The sequence below is a fragment of the Equus przewalskii genome, chromosome X (assembly GCF_037783145.1).
Source record: "Equus przewalskii isolate Varuska chromosome X, EquPr2, whole genome shotgun sequence".
Classification (NCBI taxonomy): Eukaryota; Metazoa; Chordata; class Mammalia; order Perissodactyla; family Equidae; genus Equus; species Equus przewalskii.
The window spans coordinates 30313432-30334978 of record NC_091863.1 but is presented as its reverse complement, the minus strand read 5'-3'; the positions used below and the strand labels follow the sequence as shown (position 1 = coordinate 30334978).

Here is a 21547-nt window from a genome sequence, read left to right as displayed (position 1 = left end):
ATTCACTGCCTTCCTGATTCCCTTCCAGAGCTTCTTACTGTGTAAAATGTTTGTTGCAAGCTGATGTACTGAAATCACAGATTGCAAATATATTTGGAGTTTTATTTATCTTGTCAGAAGAGGGGCGAAACACCAAGTCTTTCCACAACTTTCTGAGGAGACAAACGCAGTATTGCCCTTTTTTTCTTGAGAAAGATTAGCCCTGAGCTAACATCTGCCACCAATCCTCCTGTTTTTGCTGAGGAAGATTGGCTCTGAGCTAACATCTGTGCCCATCTTCCTCTGCTTTATATGTGGGACGCCTGCCACAGCATGGCTTGACAAGCAGTGCCATGGCCACACCCAGGATCCAAACCAGCACACCCTCGGCCGGCCAAAGTGGAGCATGTGAACTCAACCACTGTGCCGCCGGGCCAGTCCCCTCTCAGTACTGCTTTTTAAATTAAAGCCTGTGGAGGTAAATGCCTGTGGAAAGTGGCTGTGCTAAGGGTCTCCAAGACCATCCCCACATCCGGAGGTTCACTAGAAGGACTCATGGGACTCAGCATACAGTTGTACACGTGGCTAAGATTTATTATAGCGATGTAGTATGGATATGCAACCAGATCATGAGGGGAAAAGACACAAGCAGAATCTGGAGGAATCCATATTCAGGCTTCCTATGCTCACTGCCATGAGGGTCACTCAGAGGGCACTCTTTCCCCAGCAACAAAAATGCAGCAACGTGTGCATGATGTTTCTGCCCAGGGAAACCTATTAGAGATACAGCATCTGGGGCTTTTATTGGGGGCTGGTCACGTAGGTGCCCTCTGCCAATCAGATATCAAAATTCCAGACCCCCAAAAGGAAAGCAGGAGTTCAGCAGAAACCAATTGTTTGCACAAACAGTTTAGACGCAGTGAGCTACCCTTATCCGTTCTGGGAATGGTGGGAACACTCCAGAAATTCAAGCTCCCAAATGCCAGCCTAGGTCCAACCTTAAAAGCAGACCTTTCTTAGGATAGCAGTCTCAGGCCTGGCATCTTAACTCTTTTCTGCACAGTGGCTAACCAAGCTAGCCTTGCAAATAGAAAATTCTTGAAAACCAGCAATTGACCTAAAAATAAATGCCCTTTTTCCTGTAGGCTACCTACCTCAGCAAAGTTATTGTAATAGCAATTTATTTCCTGGTTACAAATATAGATTTTCTAACGTCATTTATCAGCTTTTCTTTATGAAGAGAATGTAAACTGAAAAGTCACAATAAAAAACAATTGATCTTACATTCCTCGGTCAATGGTCTCATTAACCAGCTTGTCAAGGTATTCAATTAACAGAATGTTGGAATTAATCTGAGTTAAAATGTAATTCCTCTCTGATCCTATTGAAAACTAAAAGCCTATTATGACCCTTCGGCTACTATAAGTCTCTAGGCATGCCTGGAGGTTCATTTTTTAACAGGTGAGTTGAAACTACTGCACATTCTTTGCTGCTCATCTCTACTTTTAATAATGAAAGCTTTGGCTTGTCTATCAGTTTAACGCAATTCTTTTTTATAATTATTTTTCCTTCAACATTAGGAATTCAGCTGCTTATCTTTAAGCACAATTGTTTTTTCATTCTTTGAACCTATGAAAGCCTGCTACTCAATAGTACATACTTTAAGCATAGATATCATTGTGTTGGGCTCATTCCACTAGTGGGCAGATCGTAAAAGATGCTTTGGGGTAAGTTATATGTACTCTTATCTCACTGGGGTGTATTTTGTCTGGCCCTAAGTAACCCTTTGTTTGTTTTATATATTCAGGGATAAATTAGTTGGATAATTGAAATTGTCCTGTTTCACTTTGTGGGGCTTGGGCAGAGACTGAGCCTGGCGTGGTATTTAGAAGCACCGACTCTGGTGCCAGGAGACTAGAATTTGAGTGTTCTCTCTCTACTTACTGTGTGACCCTTGTTAAGGCCCTTAGCCTCTCCTCAATCTCCAAATGTGTAAAATAGGGGGAAATAATAGCTCCTGCTTCTGAGTATTAAAAGGATTAAATGAAATAAGTACAGAAAACTTAGTAAATTAAGATGCTGTTGTTATTATTATTATTATTCCCTGACTATGGATAATTCAGTTGGCTTCTTTTTAAAGGAAGATTAGCCCTGAGCTAACATTTGTCACCAATCCTCCTCTTTTTTTTCTGCTGAGGAAGACTGGCCCTGAGGTAACATCTGTGCCCATCTTCCTCTACTTTATACGTGGGACACCTGCCACAGCATGGCGTGCCAAGCGGTGCCCTGTCCCCACCCGGGATCCGAGCCGGAGAACCCCGGGCCACCGAAGCCGAACCTGTGAACTTAACCGCTGTGCCACTGGGCCACCCTAAGAAAACAAAGGCTTGAAATGCAAACATTGAATAGTACAGCTGGAATTACCAATGTTACCTTAAAAAAAAAATAGTACATGTTTACAACCTAATAAATTTGATAGACTTTCTCAAAAATATACTTCCTAGCCAAAGTACATTTTTAAGGAGTTACTTGGATTAAAGCAATTTGAATACATATATGCACACGCTGAACACCAGGAACAAAAAATATTACAGAAAATGTACTTTAGGAATTATATATGTATCTATGAATTTAGGTTAATACAAAAACTCAAGAAAAAGTTCTACTTTTCTCTCTATTGTCCTAAAACGGGAAAGAGATTGATCTTTTTATGCAGTTGTTTCTTAGACAATTGAAATGTTTGAAAATTACGTCATTCTTCTGTGATTATGGTTTTGGAAAAGTATATTAATCATGTAAATATTAAAGACTGAAAAAAATTGGATTTATATAATTTGCAGTTAGAGTTGAGATGATTCATTTCAGGTTGATTTGTGTTTTTATACTGTTAATTAATAAATATTTGAATTATTTCTTTTGAAGCAACAGGTTATAATGTTTATGGTTATTAGAATATAACTTCAAAGATTTAATGTACCCATTAAAGTGTCTGTGAGGGAACTTTTATTCAGTATTTGAAACTACATTTATTAATGTCAAGTCAAATTCAAGTCAAAACTAAAAAGGAAAAATATCAAAATAAGGATTTTTCAGAATATTCATTTCAGTAATTGGAGTTAAGAATGGGTCCAAATATATTATTGGCCATTACAGGCTCTTTTTGAATATGCACACTGTAGTTTAACCACATTTGCTATATGAAATTGATTTTATCCAAAATATAAATTAAGTAGGCTAGAGATTGCTTTAGTAAAATATTTGTCATTGGATTTTTTTTTTAAAAAAAGCAAACTTATTAAATGCATTAAAATTTGCTTCCATTTACAAAAAAATTGGTTTATAAAGTATATGGATGAGAGTAGACTAGGACATATTGCCATAACAGATAATCTGGAAATCTCAGTGGTGTACAACAAACGTATTTTATTCTTTGTGTTACATGATCATTGTGAAAGGATTGTGCTCTCCTCCAATTTGTCTATACAGTGGGATCCAGGCTGAAAGAGCAGACTATTTCTGGTATAATACAATCCAAAGAGGACAGAGAGAACCAAGATCTTAACTTTCACCATGAATATTCTCTACCATTGAAACACACATAAAATCAAGTTAGGCCAATAATGAAGGAGATAACATGGATATTATTTACTTATCCTGATTATTTCAACATGTAAAAGTTTTAATTAATGGCAGGAAACATGGTTTACTAACTAAATTACTATGTCAGCAAACATACTAAGATGTTTATACATAGAAAAAAGGCAATTTAAAGATCTGAGAAAATATCCTTCTGAGATTAAGGTATGTAAATGTCTCGTAAAGGATGCAGAATGTATTCCCCACCTCATCTTCTTTTTCCCCTCTCCGCCCCAATTTAAAACAGTCTATCATGACCAGCAGCAACTTTACAACAAGACAACCACATATAAGTAGCACCACTAGAAATGAAATGATAAATTTATGATACGGTATTTATCAGAAAGAGAAGACAAAGTCACCATATAAGCCTTCAAGCAAATCACAATTCTATTCCTCCTGTGCCCCCTTTCACTTCCTCACCTCCAGATGGAGAAGTATTTGGATGAGTGAAGCGTGGAGGGAGGTGGCTGAGAGAATTCCTTTTAGATAAACATTATTTCAAATAAACATTAAACTTGTGGCATCCTCCTCCATCTTTTCCAGGAATGTAGAAAGGGAGATGATCTGGCCTACCCTTGAATGTTAGAATATTATAATTACATAGGAAATGGGCACTGTATATATATATATATATACATATATATATGTATATGTATATACATATATATATAAATGATATATTTTTTTGTCTGAACATTTAATTTTATAAGTGGCAATCCTATGTTGCCTTATACCAGTGACTGACTTTGATTAAAAATGAGATCAGAAACATGTTCTGCTAAGCATAATTTTAGTTTTCTGAAGAGAATGCCAGAGTTTTATTACAAAAATAGCAATTTCTAAAGTAATGCATTTTGGGTGTATGGGTCACTGTTATTCAAGTAAATATTGTCATGGTTTCTCATAACATTACCATGAGTAAAGATTGGATAACAAAAATCAGGCAGATGATTACAAACATTCATCCTAAAAAAATATGAAAGTATCTCTAAATTATTTTTAAAAATTCCCTTGAGCCCTTTATTTAGTCAAACTTATTCCTATTGAAGGAATCAGAATATTGTGACAAGAAGATGCTCCTCTGGGAGGTTTTAATAAAATATTTTTCTGCCTAATCACATGTATGTTGATAAAACCCCTGCCACAATGAATGCCATCTTAGTATTTAAGGATGGAGTCTCAGCGTGCACCCGTTTTCCACAGTGGGATTAACAGAAAGAGTGGAGATAATAGTATGACTCTTAAAGGACAAAGAAGTACAAAGTTATACAAACCTTATAGCTACTTCCGTGTATTAACCATTAATATCAAGAACATACCCAATAGCATATTACAAGTACAGAACAGTGACCACTGCTTTCAAAAATGAAGAGAGAGGGGCCAGCCCCGTGGTCGAGTTTTCAGGCTCTGCTTCGGTGGCCGGGGGTTTCACTAGTTCGGATCGTGGGCGCAGACACGGCACCGCTCATCAGGCCGCATTGAGGCGGCGTCCCACATGCCACAACTAGAAGGACTCACAACTAAAATATACGACTATATACTGGGGGGATTTGGGGAGAAAAAGCAGAAAAAAAATCTAGGAAAAAAAAAAGGAAGAGAGAAAGATCAACTAAGAAATTATAAAGCTATTTATCCCTTTAAGTAGCTTCTCTGTTCAGGCCAGGAGGCATTTGCTTATTGGTGTGGCATCTTTCTTCATCTGAATATAAACGAGAGCAATGTAAATCTACCTGCATGTAGGCATTAGGATGGATCACAAATATTCCAGTGTCTCCTCTCTTGGTAGCATTGCCTTTTTCCATCTGCTGTTGAAGTTAAGCACAGACATTTGACTTGCTTTAGCCAAAGGAATGTGAACAGAAATGGCTCATTTCCAGGATACAGTTTTAAGAGCCAATGCATGATTTGTCTCATCTCCTTTTTCATGTGTCATGGTGACTGTACAGCAACTCTCCAGATGCTGGTTGCTTTATCAGCCCAAGTCAGCTATGGAGTAGCTATGGAGTAGGGACCCAGCCTCTCCATGACAGACAGGTTATGTGAGCAAGAAATAAGCCCTTGTTGTTATACATTGTTACAATGCTGGGCTTCTTTGTTACTGTACAAGACTTTGCCTACCCTAACTGATATAGTCTCCACATTATGTTGAATGATTAAAAATTTGTTTTTGCTAGTTTCTACTTTTTGCATTTCTGAATGCTACAAGGTCACTAGAGTAACTCTTTGTTATTCTTTCACTTTCCTGCCATTTTATTAATGACTCCATGGTCAGTGAGAGAAGACAGGAGGTACTGTGCACGCAGATGGGGTGTGGTGATTTGGGGAATTTCAATGTTTGTTTCACCTCCAATCAACAGCCTCTCTCTTCTCCCCTAGTTATGCTCACCAGGCCTGTGGTATGTATTGGGTGAGGAATGGGAAGTGTGAGAGGTGAAAGATCCAGGGCAAGGAAAACCACCCCCACAACAGCAATAATAATTTTCATTTGTTGTGTGCCTATCCTATGCAGGGCACAGTTGCAAGTGCTTGACATTTATGAACTCATTTAATCCTTAAAATTACCCTAAAAGGTAAGAATGATTATATTGACATTTGACAGAGGAGGCAGTGAGACACTAAGTGACTTGCCCAAGCTCACACAGTTTGGCAATGGCAGCACTGGGGTGCAAGCAGCTCTTAGGGAACATGTTTCAGGAGTTGCTTCTTTGGTATGTCAAAATTTGAATGTAAAAACATCAAGAAAAGCCATTTCTTTTGGTCTTAAGAGCTTCCAGATCAACCAAAAAAATAAAACAAAGCGAAACAAAACCAAAAGCATATACTTTTAGCGAAAAGGGAGTCAGTCATTATTTAGCAAGGAAAGACAGGACAAAGTCTCAATTCCTCTAAACAGGTTCACCCCTCTCTTTTTAGAGCTCAGGCAGATGTACGAGTTCAACCATGTCCTTGACCTTTTCCACTCCCTCTGCCTGCCACATTCACTCACAATAAATTCGTTCACTCTCTGATGGGCCAGGCAGTTTGCCAAGTTCAGCCAAAGGAGAGGCTCACTGTGTAGAGAGATAGGGCTCACTGTTGCTATTTAGACCCTTACTTTTACTCAGCACTAGCCATTTAGCAGCCAAATTGGTAACAGTGCCCTCCACACCCCGGGTCACGAGTGAAACATTGACAGATCTGAATCTTGCTTCAGTTGAATGATTTAGGAATATATTCAACTCGGGTTAGAAATTTGGGTGAAATGCTGAAGTTAACACTTTTTCCTTAATGGTTTTCACCAGGAGGCGAAATATGATGAAACTGATCAGAATCTCTTGGGGAATATTTTTCAAAATTGAGATATTTTCAAAATTCCTTGGGCTGGCCTGGTGGCGTAGTGGTTAAGTTCATGCACTCTGCTTTGGCAGCTGGGGGTTTGCCAGTTCAGATCCTGGGCGAGGAACTATGCACCACTCATCAAGCCATGCTGTGGAAGGTGTCCCACATATAAAATAGAGGATGACGGGCACAGATTTTAACTCAGGGCCAATCTTCCTCAGCAAAAAGAGGAGGATTGGCAGTGGATGTTAGCTCAGGGCTAATCTTTCTCAAAAACAAAATTCAGATATTCCTGTTCCAGGGCACTAAATATAACCCTAGATTATTGTAACTTGAAAATGTCCCCAGAGATTCTGGGCAATGAAAACTCCTGTTCTAGGGGAAATGTTCAAATTTGGTATTAAAGAACTGTGTCTTGTTTGTAAACTTCTAGAGGAAAAAATTTTGTGTCCAGATCTCCTTGGAAAATCACTACCATAGTGTTATGCTTAAGAGGTAATTGAGAATCTCCGTGATGTTTTTATATTACATCCTTACTTCCTTCAGATAATGTGTGTCTTTCAGTTTATTGTGTAATGTGGTGGCCTAAAGGAAGGGTACCCCACCAGAGAGAAAACCTGTGTTTTTTTTCTCTCCTTTATCTTGAAAGCAGCCCACTTTGGAATCCCTTTAGCCTGCATCAGAATCACCTGGAGGCCATGTTAAAGCACAGACAGCTGGGGCCTATCCCCAGAGTTTCTGATTCAATAGGTCTAAGTTGGGGCCCTAAATTTACATTTCTGATAAATTCCCAGGAGATGCTGATGCTGATGGTCCAGGGATCACACCTGGAGAACCACTGCCTTTGATCTATCCTGGATCCAGACAGGAGACACTGCAGTCACTTCAGAATCATCACCACACGCACCTTGTCACAATTCACATCTGGTGGGTCTCAGTTTTGTGTAAACCTCCCACCTCCATTTCCTGGGTGCACCATTTTGATAATTATGCTCCTGTGCTGGAGTTTTCTGAGCACTGTGCATATCCTGCTATCCATTGACCCTGCCTTGGAAATAAGAGACTTGGACATGTATTTTTGCTATATGATTTTGCTATTTGCTAAACACTGCTGGTAGGAAGGAATGAAGGGACTGAGTAACAGCCAGAAGCTGGAGAGTCTCATGCATCAGTTCTCACCAGATGAGTTTATTTAAATTCAGCCCAAGATTCTGCCCACCCATTTCACTACCTTTACAGGCATAATTTTTGGAGCTGCAAGGCAGGGAGGCCCTCATAGTCACAAGTAAAGAAACCTCAATTGCCTGATAATAAATATCTTGAAACGCAATTCGAGTATACATTTTCAAATACAGAAGGAGTGTGGTAGGTAGAATTCTAAAGGTGACTCCCCCAAGATTCCCTTTTCCTGATTAATCAATCAAACACTAACCTAGGTACTGCTGTGAAGGGACTTTGCAGATGTAATTAATCAGTTTATTGCAGTTATTACAGTTTATTACAATTATCTGTTTATTAATAACTGGTTAACAGTTATTAATCAGTTAACCTTAAAGCAGGGAGAATATCCTGGATTATCTATGTGGGCCCACTATAATCAAATGAATCCGGAAAAGCAAAAGATGAAGGCAGAAAAGTCAGAGAGATGCAGCAGAAGGGAAGAGTGCAGGAGAGACACTGTAGACAGGAAGATCAGAGGGATTCAAAGCGTGAGAGGTACTCAACCTACTGTTGCTGGCTTTGAAGATAAAGGAGACCACCAACCAGGGAATGTGGCCAGCCTCCAGAAGCTGAGAACAACTCCCAGACAACAGTCATCAAGGAAATGGCGACCTCAGTCCTAAAACAGCATGGAACTGAATTCTTCTAAAAACCTAAATATGCCTGGAAGGGAAATATCTCCCAGAGCCTCCAGACAAGTGCCCAGGCCAGCCAATACCTTGATTTCAGCCTTGTGGGACCTGGAGCAGAGAAACCTCCTGATCTAATTCATACATTTGACCTACAGAACTGTGAGATAATAAATTTGTGTTGTTTTAAGTTGCTAAGTTTGTGGCAATCTGCTGTGTCAGCAATAGAAAACTAGTACAGGGACTAATGGAAATCAAAGTGAAATATACATTTAAAAAGATAATTCAAATATATATTTTGAAAAAAGGAAAAGTCACAGATAGGATGAATAGAAGGGGAGCCACAGTCTTCATTATGAAAAGGATGATTTTGAATATATATAAAGGGTTCAAAGTGTTTGTTCAAGAGAGTAAAGCAGTAAGGATCCTTTTTGTTAGCTGAGTTTTTAACTGAACTTGTGATTACCTGGCTGCGACCCTCCTCAGCCCAGTTTATAAAGCTAGATTTCTGTTTTAGATGCTATTCTGTATTTCTGCTCTGGTCAACCTTCTAGTCCTCAAGTCTTCTTGCAGGAGCAGCTGTGCTTTTTGTTGGAAATTGGAAGTCTGCTCCTGAATATAGAGATTGACGGACCACAGTCCAAAGACTGACCTGTCACGCAGAGAAGTCCCTACAACATTTTCCATGTCTACTGCTTTGTTTTTAACTTGTGCTTGCTTATAGGAACCAAGGCAGAACATTGCCAGATGGCCAAACTGCAGAACTGGTCCAAACCAGAAAGGTCCGAGATGGTGATGGGGTGCCAAGTGCAAAAGGAAATGTGTGCAGAAGGTGCCATGTGCAAGAAGAGAAGATCTGCGCATGTCCCAAATGCCCCCACCCTGAGTGACGACTTGGAGACTTTGCCTCCTTCACATCCCATAAGAACCCTGCTCACCTTCCCTTCAGGGAGATATTTTAGGGCATGAGCTCTACCTCTGCATTTGTTGATCAATTAATAAAATTTCTGCTCTGCTGTCCTGAACCCAGTCTCGTTCTACTGGTGTGAGCAGCTCCAAGCAAAAGGACCCACTTGCAGGTCACCAGTCCCTTAGGGCTCAGTAACACTTCCAGATGCCAACTGCTCTTCTCTACCACCCTTTTTAAGCCTCAGCTGCCTCAGATTGATGGGTGTTCTGATTTTCTCCTGGTACTATTTGCCTGAACCACAACTGAAGAAGGCTCTACCCCTGAGGGAGCAGCCTCTCAATTAAAATCTATGTACTGAGCATCTCTTCTGGGTATGCTGATCATAAATATAATCACCCAACACTTTGCACAGTGAAGGAAGTGTAATTAATAATCACACCAAGAAAACAGGCATAACTGGGGCTGTCCTGGCAAACTAGTATGGATGCTCACCTGGCTACATTCCAAGTGCTACTCCAGGGGCTTGGATTAGAGCAGTGAAGAGCAAAGACAAGGCAAAACTCAGTGCCCTCTTGGAGCTTACATTCTAGTAGGGAAGAGAGACAATACAATAATCAAGAAAAATAATCTAGAATGTTAAATAGTGATAAAGGGCTATGGGAAAAATAAAGCAGGGAAGAAAGAATCTGTGCGTGTGCACGAGGTGCTAATTAAAATGTGGTGGTCAGGGTAAGCCTCAGTGAGAAGGTGACTTCTGAGCAGAGACTTTTAGAGGATGAGAGAGGGCACCATAAGAAATCTGGAGAAGAGAATTCCAGGCAGAAGAAAGCGAATGCAAAGAACTGGAGGAGGGCGTGTGCTTGCGTGTTCTAGGACCAGCAAGAAGACCAGTGTGGTCTAAGTGGAGTGACGGGGATGGAGAGTAATAGAAGAGGTTAGAGAGATAAGAGGAAGGCATGGGTCAGATCTAGGAGGGCTTTTCAGGCCATTGTGTAGACTTTGCCTTTACTCTGAGTGAAATGAGAACACAGTGTGAAGCAGTGGAGTGACATGGTCTGATTCTGGTTTAACAGGATCCCTCTGGCTGCTATGTTGACAGTAGACTGTGGGGGCCAGGGTGGAGGTGATGAGCCTAGTATCTTATTCACTTGGATGATCAAATAAACAAACCTCATAGGACCAGCCTCACAAGCCCTGGCACATATGGCCTCCCTCTGTCCCATAAGCCATCAGGCCCCACAAGCCTGTGCCCATTGAAGGCCCTCTCTTGCCAGTCCACCATGCTGTGAACAGACAACAACAGCTCGCTGACAATTGCCAAGGGTCAAGATGAGACATGAACCAAAGCTACAAATATATGTTTGTAAAATAAATGAAGAGAAAAAATGGTTTACCATCCCAATAACTGATTCTCATAGGGGATACTTGCTCTTGAAATTAAAATTTCCACAGAACAGCTATGCAAAATTTGTAAGTGTCCCAGTACATGTGCTAAGCCAAGTAGAAAACATTATGCCTGAATCTTTCTTTTGTTTCAGCAAAAAGGAGAAACATCTAACCTTTCACACACTGACAGAAGTTGCTTGCAGCAACCCACAGCCAGGGGAAAACACAAGAAACATAGATGTTAACTATAACTTACTTTGCTGAAGACAAGGAGGAAGAACAAATGTGAAGTTCTGAGCCATAGGCCAAATTTACATCCACAGAATCCTGTTGCCGTCCCCTCGCGCACTGGGATGGAAACATGGCCCTGATGCTACGGTATCATGCAGATGTAGAAAAATGATCCTCACTTCTCAGTCAAGGAAAAGAAAACTAAAATTCAGGCAGGAAAGAAGTTAATAAACAATCATTTCAAATGTTTGGCTTGTGTCCAATGCTCACAGCATTCGACGTTTTCTGCTGTGTGCATTTTCCTCATTGTTCTAAATAATGACCATGATAGAATACTCTGGTTTCCTGAACTGAGAACTATGAGTATGAGAAGCTTTATTTCAAAGGCAGCTTCTGTCTTTTGTCATGCAGTCATTCAACTATAAAGATTGTCCTGTCATTTTTCTGTAGTAAGAATCTGCAACCTCTGGGCAGAGGGGACATGGGAAATTTGTGTACCTTCCTCTCAATTTTTCTGTGAACCTAAAACTGCTCTAAAAAATAGTTTAAAAAATGTCTTCGTACAATCAAAAAAAGAAAAAAAGAATCTGCAACGACTGATTACAACTGAACCCTACAATATATCCCTGGGGCTTTTCAATTAAAGATTCACATTTGCCCCACACTTTCACATTCCTGGGCCCAGAGTAACATGTTGATATTAAATTTCCACAAGGCATAGTGAAGGGTTCACTTAAGGTCTCAGAAGGAGTTGTTTTCATTTTGGTTTAGAAGAGCATTGTGTGTGTGTGTGTATGTTACTTAAGTAAATGATTCATAGATTTTGATATAAGGAGAATTTCACAGATTTTGATATAAGGAGAGTTTCATTCATTTAACAAACACTTATTGAGTACATTCTAGTGGAGGGGCAGGCAATAAACTTGAAGCATAATAACCTGATTATTTTTTGATAGTGTTGATACCAAACCTCTTAAACTTAAATTTGTGTGCCTGATGCACAGTAAGCCAAACACTGAGACATCAGCACTGGGAGATGGAGGAAGATTTATTGGAACTGGCCAAAACAAGTAGGTGGGAGCCTGGGTTGGAGCAAATCTGCCTCCCCAAGAACAGAAAGCAGGGGGGTTTTGTAGACCTAAGGGGCTTGGCAGGAGGAGCTTCGGAGAAACAAAGGGGTCACTTCCGATGAACCCCTAAGCAATCTGACTTGTAGGCTTCAATGGCTGCTGAGGGCCAGCCATCCGGTGATCACAACCTCCCAGAAGGCATTCTCTTTCTTCTGCAAAACAAGGTCACAAATCCTCGAGACCCCTGAGTCACCCCTCAAGTTAAACAGGAAAATAACAAATTGGTTTAATATCTACAGTACCCCTCAGGTACCTGGCTTCAGTGTCTATCATCTATCTATCTATTGATCAATCAATCGTTACCAATCCATCTACCTTAGAGTCTGAAAAATGCTATAGAAAGGAGAAAAAGTGGAGTAAGAAGTTTCAGGAGTGTGTATAGATATGGGCTGTACATTTAAAAGGAAAGGACAGCACAGGGAGGGCCTTATGGAGAAAGTAAATTTTGAGAACAGATTTTCAAAAGGAGAGGAAGCAGGCAATGCAGCTGTCTGGAAGAAGGGGCTTCAGACAGAGGGAATCACCAGTGCAGAGACCAGGGAATGTCGGAATTGTCCAGGACCAGCGAGCAGGCCAGCATGGCAAGAGCCCAGGGCAACTGTTGGGGATGGGGGCAGGGGCAGTGGTTCAGATGCCAGAGCAGGGGCACATCTAGGTTTTGTGAGGCCCGAATCTTATACAATTTCCGACTCCTCTTTAAGAGAAAGAATTCAAATGTACAAATACAAAATTAGGTATAAAATTGAAGATTTTCGTAGAATGACAAAAGAAATTGCAATGAATTACAAACTTTAAAACGCTAGCAAATAACACAAACATAAAACATCCTGAAGTACAGAGCAGCTTTTAATTGGATGTGCTACATTTTCAGGTATGTTCCTGATAGTAGAGAACTTCTGTTTGGACAAGCACTGATGTGAGCAAACCACTCTGCATACAGTTCTATATGTCTGGTGATTACAAGTTTCCCGTAGTCTAGCTTCTGGTGCCATACAGTTCAGTTTGTTTCTCTCCCGCTACCTACATACTTTCAGGTACCAAGAGCCATAGAACATGTTTATGTCACCAAACACTGTTTGGCCTTGCATCCTCATGTCCCAACTGTAGGTGAGCCAGCACAGTGGCCGGGAAAATTCTGGAAGCCATTCCTTCCAGGGATGGAAAAGTTAGAAATAGCTTACCTCTAGGTAGGACTGTGGACCACATAAATACATCTCAGAAATCTGAACTAAATATATCCCCAAACTGATGTCCCTGTGGCTAGATTCCAAATACCCACCTGGTCACTCTAATGACAAAATCCCCCTGGGGCAAAGATGTAGTTGCTGGGAGTGGGGCAGGGAGCTCACATAGCACCTTGTAGGATACGGTAAGGATTCTGGCAAGTGCAGTGAAGAGCCTTTGATAGTTTTGAGTATAGAAGCAACATGATCTGACTTATTGAATTTTACCTATTCCAAGACACAATTTTTTCATATCTTGAATTGGGGTTATTGGGATAATCTTAGTAGAAACTGTCTTACAATAGTCAGCTGCCAGGTGGCAGTTCAGACATAGTTGTCATTGCACAAAGAGGACCTTGTTCAAGGAACTTCTTATTTTCTTCCCTTGATTGAGTTCTGTGCATTATCAATACTACACATGTTGAGTTTAATTGCTTTTTTTTTCTTCTTCAATTTTATTTTATTGTTGTCAGTGGTTTTTTTGGTCTTCTTTTTCCAATATTTCATTATGAAAAATTCCAAACATACAGAAAAGTAGAAGGAGTTGTGAATACCCATGAACCTACCTCCTGCATTCCACAACTAATATCATGCTTGTTTTATTATATGGCTATCAACCTCTCCATCTTTCTATCTGACTATCCATTCATCTTTTGTTTTTTCTTCTCTCTTCAAAGTAAGTTGCAGGCATCATATACTTCATCATTAAACACTTCAACTTGTGTATCATTAACTAGACTTCAATATTTGTTTTCACTTTTTAAAGAAATTTTATTTATTTATTTATTTTATTGAGGTCATAATAGTTTATAGCTGTGAAATTTCAGACGTACATTATTATTTGTCAGTCACCATATATATGTGCCCATTTACCCCTTATGCCCACCCCCAAACCCCCTCCCCTCTGGTCCACTAATCTGTTCTCCTTGTCTGTGTGTTTGTTTATCTTCCGCCATATGAGTGAAATCTTACAGTGTTTGTCTTTCTCTGTCTGGCTTATTTCACTTAATACGCTCAAGGTCCATCCATATTGTTGCAAATGGAACTATTTTGTCTTTTTCATGGCTGAGTAGTATTCCATTGTATATATATACTACATCTTCTTTAGCCATTCATCAGTTGTTGGGCACTTGGGTTGCTTCCACATCTTGGCTATTGTGAATAATGCTGCAATCAACATAAAGGTGCATAAGTCTCTTTGAATTGTTGCTTTCAAGTTCTTTGGATAAATACCCAGCAGTGGGATGGCTGGGTTGTATGGTATTTCTATTTTTAATTTTTTGAGAAATCTCCATACTGTTTTCCATAGTGGCTGCACCAGTTTGTATTCCCACCAGCAGTGTATGAGGGTTCCCTTTTCTCCAAAACCTCTCTAACATTTCTTGGTTTTTTTTTTAGGAAAATCAGCCCTGAGCTAACTACTGCCAATCCTCCTCTTTTTGCTGAGGAAGACTGGCCCTGAGCCAGCATCCATGCCCATCTTCCTCTACTTTATATGTGGGACGCCTACCACAGCATGGATTTGCCAAGTGGTGCCATGTCCACACCAGGGATCCGAACCGGTGAACCCCAGGCCACCGAGAAGCAGAACATGTGAACTTAACTGCTGCACCACCGGGCCGGCCAGTAACATTTGTTGTCTTTTGTCTTGGTAATTATAGCCATTATAACAGGAGTAAGGTGATACCTCATTGTAGTTTTGATTTGCATTTCCCTAATGATTAGTGACGTTGAACATCTTTTCATGTGCCTGTTGGCCATCTGTATATCTTCTTTGGAAAAATGTCTGTTTATATCCTCTGCCCATTTTTTGAATGAGTTGTTTGCTTTGTTGTTGTTGAGTTGTCTGAGTTCTTTATATATTTTGAAGATTAACCCCTGGTTGGATATATGATGTGCAAATATTTTCTCCCAGGTGGTGGGTTGTCTTTTCATTTTGTTCCTGGTTTCCTTTGCCTTGCAGAAGCTCTAAAGTCTGATGTGCCCCATTTGTCTATTTTTTTCTTTTGTTTCCCTTGCTGGAGTAGACACAGTATTTGAAAAGATCCTTCTAAGAGCAGTGTCAAAGAGTGTACTGCCTATATTTTCTTCTAGGAGTTTTATGGTTTCATGTCTTACCTTCAAGTCTTTAATCCATTTTGAGTTAATTTTTGTGTATGGTGAAAGATAATTGTCTACTTTCATCCTTTTGCATATGGTTGTCTAGTTTTCCCAGCACCATTTATTGAAGAGACTTTCCTTTCTCCATGGTATGTTCTTGGCTCCTTTGTTAAAGATTAGCTATTCATAGATGTGTGGTTTTATTTCTGTGATTTCAATTCTGTTCCATTGATCTGTGTGTCTGTTTTTGTACCAGTACCATGCTGTTTTGATTACTATTGCTTTGTAGTATATTTTGAAGCCAGGGATCATGATAACTCCAGCTTTGGTCTTTTTTCGCAGGATTGCTTTGGCTATTTGGGGTCTTTTGTTGCGCCATATGAATTTTAGGATTCTTTGTTCTATTTCTGGGAAGAACATTGGGATTCTGATTGGGATTGCATTGAATCTGTAGATTGCTTTAGGTAGTATGGACATTTTAACTATATTTATTCTTTCAATCCATGTGCATAGAATATCATTAGATTTCTTTATGTCATCATCAATTTCTTTCAATAATGTCTCATAGTTTTCATTGTATAGGTCTTTCACATCCTTGGTTAAATTTATTCCTAGATATTTTATTCTTTTTGTTGTGATTGTAAATGGGATTGTATTCACGACTTCTCTTTCTGTTACTTCGTTATTAGAGTATAGAAATGCAACTGATTTTTGAAGGTTGATTTTGTATCCTGAAATTTTGCTTAGTTGTTGATTATTTCTAATAGTTTTCAGATGGATTCTTTAAGTTTTTCTATATATAGAATCATCTCACCTGCAAACAGTGAGAGTTTCACTTCTTCCTTGCCAGTTTGGATACCTTTTATTTCTTTCTCTTGCCTAACTGTTCTGACCAAAACATCCAGTACTATGTTGAACAGAAGTGGCAAGAGTGGTCGTCCTTGTCTTGTTCCTGTTCTCAGAGGGATGGTTCAGTTTTTCACCATTGAGTATGAAGTTGTCTGTGGATTTGTCAAATATGGCCTTTATTATGTTGAGGTACTTTCCTTCTATACCCATTTTATTGAGAGTTTTTGTCATAAATAGATGTTGGATCTTGTCAAATGCTTTCTCTGCATCTATTGGGAAGATCATGTGGCTTTTATCCCTCATTTGGTTAATGTGGTGTATCACATTGATTGATTTGTAGCTGTTGAAACATCCTTGTGTCTGTGATATAAACCCCACTTGATTATGGTGTATGATCCTTTTAATGTATTAGTTTGCCAATATTTTGTTGAGGATTTTTGCATCTATTTTCATCAGTGATATTGGCCTATAATTTTCCCTCTTTGTGTTGTCCTTGTCTGGCTTTGGGATCAGGGTGATGTTGTCCTCGTAGAACGTGTTGGGAAGTATTCTGTCTCCTTCAATGTTTTGGAATAGTTAGAGAAGGATAGGTATTACAACTTTTTTGAATGTTTGGTAGAATTCTCCAGAGAAACCATCTGATCCTGGACTTTTATTTTTTGGGAGGTTTTTATTACTGTTTCAATCTCTTTACTTCTGCTTGGTCTATTCGGATTCTCTATTTCTTCTTGATTCAGTTTTGAGAGGTTGTATGATTCTAAGAATTTACCCATTTCTTCTATATTGTCCGATTTGTTGACATATATTTTTCATAGTATTCTCTTATAATGCTTTATATTTCTCTGGTATCCATTTTAATTTCTCCCCTTTCCTTTCTAATTTCATTTATTTGAGACTTCTCTCTTTCTTTCTTACTGTGAATAAGTATGCTTTCTTTACTTATTGTGAGTCTTACTAAAGGTTTGTTAGTTTTGTTTATCTTCTCAAAGAACCAGCTCTTAGTTTCATTGATCCTCTCTACTGTTTTCTTGATTTCAATTTCATTTATTTCTGCCTAATTTTTATTATTTCCCACCTTCTGCTGACTTTGGGCTTTGTTTGTTCTTCTTTTTCTAGTTCTGTTAGGTGTAGTTTAAGATTGGTTACTTGAGATTTTTCTTGTTTGTTAAGGAAGGCCTGTATTACTATGAATTTCTCTCTTGGGATCACTTTTGCTGCATCCCATGTGAATTGGTCTGGTGTATTGTAATTTTCATTTCTCCTGGGATATTTTTTATTTCTCCTTTAATTTCTTCATTGATCCATTGGTTGTTCAGTAGCATGTTGTTTAGTCACCATATATTTGTCACTTTCCCCGCTTTTTTCTTGTAGTTGTTTTCTAGTTTCATAGCATTATTATCAGAAATGATGCTTGATATGATTTCAATCTTCTTAAATTTATTGAGGCTTGTCTTGTTTTCCAACATATGATCTATCTTTGAGAATGTTCCTTGTGCACTTGAGAAGAATGTGTATTCTGCTGTTTTCAGATGGAGTGTTCTATATAGATCTATTAAGTCCATCTGCTCTAGTTTTTCATTTAATTCCACTATTTCCTTGTTGACTTTCTGTCTGGATGATCTATCCATTGTTGTAAGAGGGGTGTTGAGGTCCCCTACTATTATTATGTTGCTGTTAATGTCTCCCATTAGGTCTGTTAATAGTTGCTTTATGTACTTTGGTGCTCCTCTGTTAGGTGCGTATATATTTATAAGCATTATGTCCTCTCGGTGGAGTGTTCCTTTTATTATTACATACTACCCCTCTTTGACTCTCATTGCCTTTTTCATCTTGAGGTCTACTTTGTCTGATATAAGTAGGGCAACATCTGCTTTCTTTTGTTTATCATTAGCTTGGAGTATCACCTTCCATCCCTTCACTCTGAGCCTGTTTGTCTTGAGAGCTGAGATTTGTTTCCTGGAGGCAGCATATTGTTAGGTCTGGTTTTTCAATCCACCCAGGCACTCTGTGTATTTTGATTGGAGAATTCAACTTATTTACATTTAGAGGGATTGTTGATATCTGAGGACTCAATACTGCCATTTTATCACTTGTTTTCTGGTTGTTCTGTATTTCCCTTGTTTCTCATCCCATGTATTTCAGACTGCCAATTCAGTTTGGTGGTTCTCTATGATGGTTTTCTCATTATTTCTCATTTGTGTCTCTGTTCTGATTTTTTGTTTAGTGGTTACTGTGAAGGTTGTATAAAAGATCTTGTAGATGAGACAGTCCATTTTCTGATAGCCTCTTATTTCCTTAGTCTAAGCAGGTTCCATCCTGTTCCCCTATCCTGTTGAAGTTATTGTTGTCACAACTTATTTTGTTTTGTGTTGTGAGTTTGTGATTAAAATGAAGTGACTATAGTGATTTTTGATGTTTCCTTTCCCTTTCCCTTTCATGTTTTAATTGTTTGCTAACCTGTTCTGATAGAGAGCTGCAATTTTCCAATTTTGTCTGTCTGTTTATCTTCTTGCTCAAGGCTTTTAAAACACTTTCTCTTTTTTCACATATGAGGTCCTTCTTGATCATGTCTTGTAGGAAAGCTCTTGTGGTGATGAACTCCCTCAGCTTTTGTTTATCTAGGAAGGTTTTTATTTCTCCATCATATCTGAAGTATATTTTCACTGGATAGACTATTCTTGGCTGAAAGTTTTTGTCTTTCAGTATTTTCACTATATCATTCCACTCTCTCCTAGCCTGTAAGGTTTCTGCTGAGAAATCTGCTGAAAGCCTGATGGGGTTCCTTTGTAGGTTATTTTCTTCTGCCTTGCTGCCCTTAATATTTTTTCTTTGGCGTTGACTTTTGCCAGTTTACTAAAAGACCTTGAAGAAGGTCTTTTTCATTGATGTAATTAGCTTCATTTACATGTAATTCCAGCTCCTTTCCTAGGTTTGGGAAGTTCTCAGCTATTATTTCTTTGAACAAGCTCTCTACTCCTTTCTCCTTCTCTTTTCCCTCTGGAATACCTATAATCCTTATGTTGCATTTTCTAATTGAGTTGGGTATCTCTTTGAGAATTTCTTAACTTCTTTTTAGTCTTAGTTCTCTCTTCTCCTCCATCTGAAGCTTTATATTTCTGTCCTGTAAATTACTAATTCTGTCCTCCATAATTCTGTTATATAAGGATTCCAGAGTTTTCTTTATCTCATCCATTGTGTTTTTCATCTCCAAAATTTCTATGTTTTTATAGTTTCAATATTTTTTCTGAAAAATTCCCTCTGTTCATTCATTTTATTCCCAATTTCATTGAACTGTCTTTCTGAGTTTTCTTGTAACTCATTGAGTTTCTTTATGATAACTATTTTGAATTCTCTGTCATTTAGATTGTAAATTTCTGTGACTTCAGGATTGATTTATGGGTACTTGTCATTTTCCTTCTGGTCTTGAGTGTTAATATATCTCTTCATGCTATTTTATGGGGTGACTTGTGCCATCGCACAGTGGTAGTATCCAGTTGCAGATTCCATCTGCCACCACTGAGGGGGGCAGGATCTGTGCTTTCTGAGCCTGCTATGATCCCTGACAGCTGTGCCTGTCCTTTGGAAGCTGTTCCAAACTGGGCCTTTCTGCATTTGCCTGCTGCTGCTTTACACACATAGGTGTGCAGGCGCTCTGGCATGGGTCCCCTGCTCTGGCCAATTGGCCCAGCTGGTGTGCCAGGCGAGGGGGAGGGGCTCATTCTTTTGCATGTGCAATTCCAGGGGTGCTCCTGCTCTGTGCTCACTTTTTGCCCTCCTGGGCTGCTGGGCTTGGTGAAGATGCCCCCATGATTGTTTAGCCTCCTCAGTGTGGACCCTTCCCACGGGCTGGTAGACAATTCTGAGAGCAAAGCCATTCTCATGGAGGTCTGCCCTTCCCCCCCTCCTCTCAGAGTCATGTGCCAGCTGCTGTACTTTGTCCCATGCCCTAGATCACTGCCATTTGTGGAGGGAGAGGAGATCCCCTTATCTCCTTCCACTGCCTCCCAGGGAGGTCTAGCACCTTCGCCTTCAGATATATGGTTGTGTGGATCTCTCAGACATCTATTGTCTTGTGTGAATGTCCTCTATTGGTTTATGAATGTCCTTTTCATTGTATTTTCGTGGAGAGAGACTAAGGGAAGAGCTTGCTCTGCCATGATGCTGATGTCACTCCTCTAATTGCTTTTAAAAATGTCTTCTAAAGAGTTACATGATGATTTGGTATTGAAATAAAAAGTCAGGGTGTAATAGAATGTCATGGAAACACAGCAGCACAGTAAAAATTTGATACTAGTGAAATGAATGTTCATTGTTGGAGGAATGATTGAAAGTCCATAATTTCTTGCAAAGCAATGACCAAGTGAGTACTTTAAAAGACAAAAGAAAATATGTAATGAGTAGATGGACTTGGGTTTTATTTTGTTCATATACATCAGAAAGGACTGTCTATCATTACATTAAGCAATGAATATGGATTCATTAAAAAGTGTCAAATATTCCGGAATTGTGGAAGAATCTTCAAAGCAGACAGATCCTGGTGAGACTAAGTGATGTTTTGCACAAGATTATTATTAAGGTAAAGTGTCATAGTTTAATTCATGGAAATGTCACTTATACATAAAATAAGGCTGCTTCTTACAATAGATGGCATCTTAGATTCAATAACATATGGTAAGTTTAACAAGATCACTCCCACTACTTGGTTTTAAATAGACCCTAGCCGGGACGCCATTTACCAGATGATTATGGTGATCCAGATGACTTGGAGAGGGTGGTAACAGTACACTTGGGGAGAAGTGCTCAGACTATGGATATATTTTGAGGCAAATAAGATAGAATATAAAGTGTGAAGGCAAGAAACATGAGAAGGATTACTTCAAGGCTTTTGATTTGAGCAACTAGAGAAATGACAATGCCACCAGCATAGATGGG

At 39.2% G+C, this 21547-nt stretch overlaps 1 protein-coding gene across 1 annotated transcript in view; it reads right to left on the bottom strand.

Annotated features, from left to right (window-relative positions):
* The window catches only part of PRRG1 (proline rich and Gla domain 1), a 138543-nt gene extending 133061 nt beyond the window's left edge, over positions 1-5482 (bottom strand). Inside the window, exon 1 of the mRNA XM_070606333.1 lies at positions 5349-5482. The gene's annotated coding sequence lies outside the window, so the exon portion shown is untranslated. The remainder of the gene's footprint in view (positions 1-5348) is intronic.
* Positions 5483-21547: the final 16065 nt, after the last annotated feature.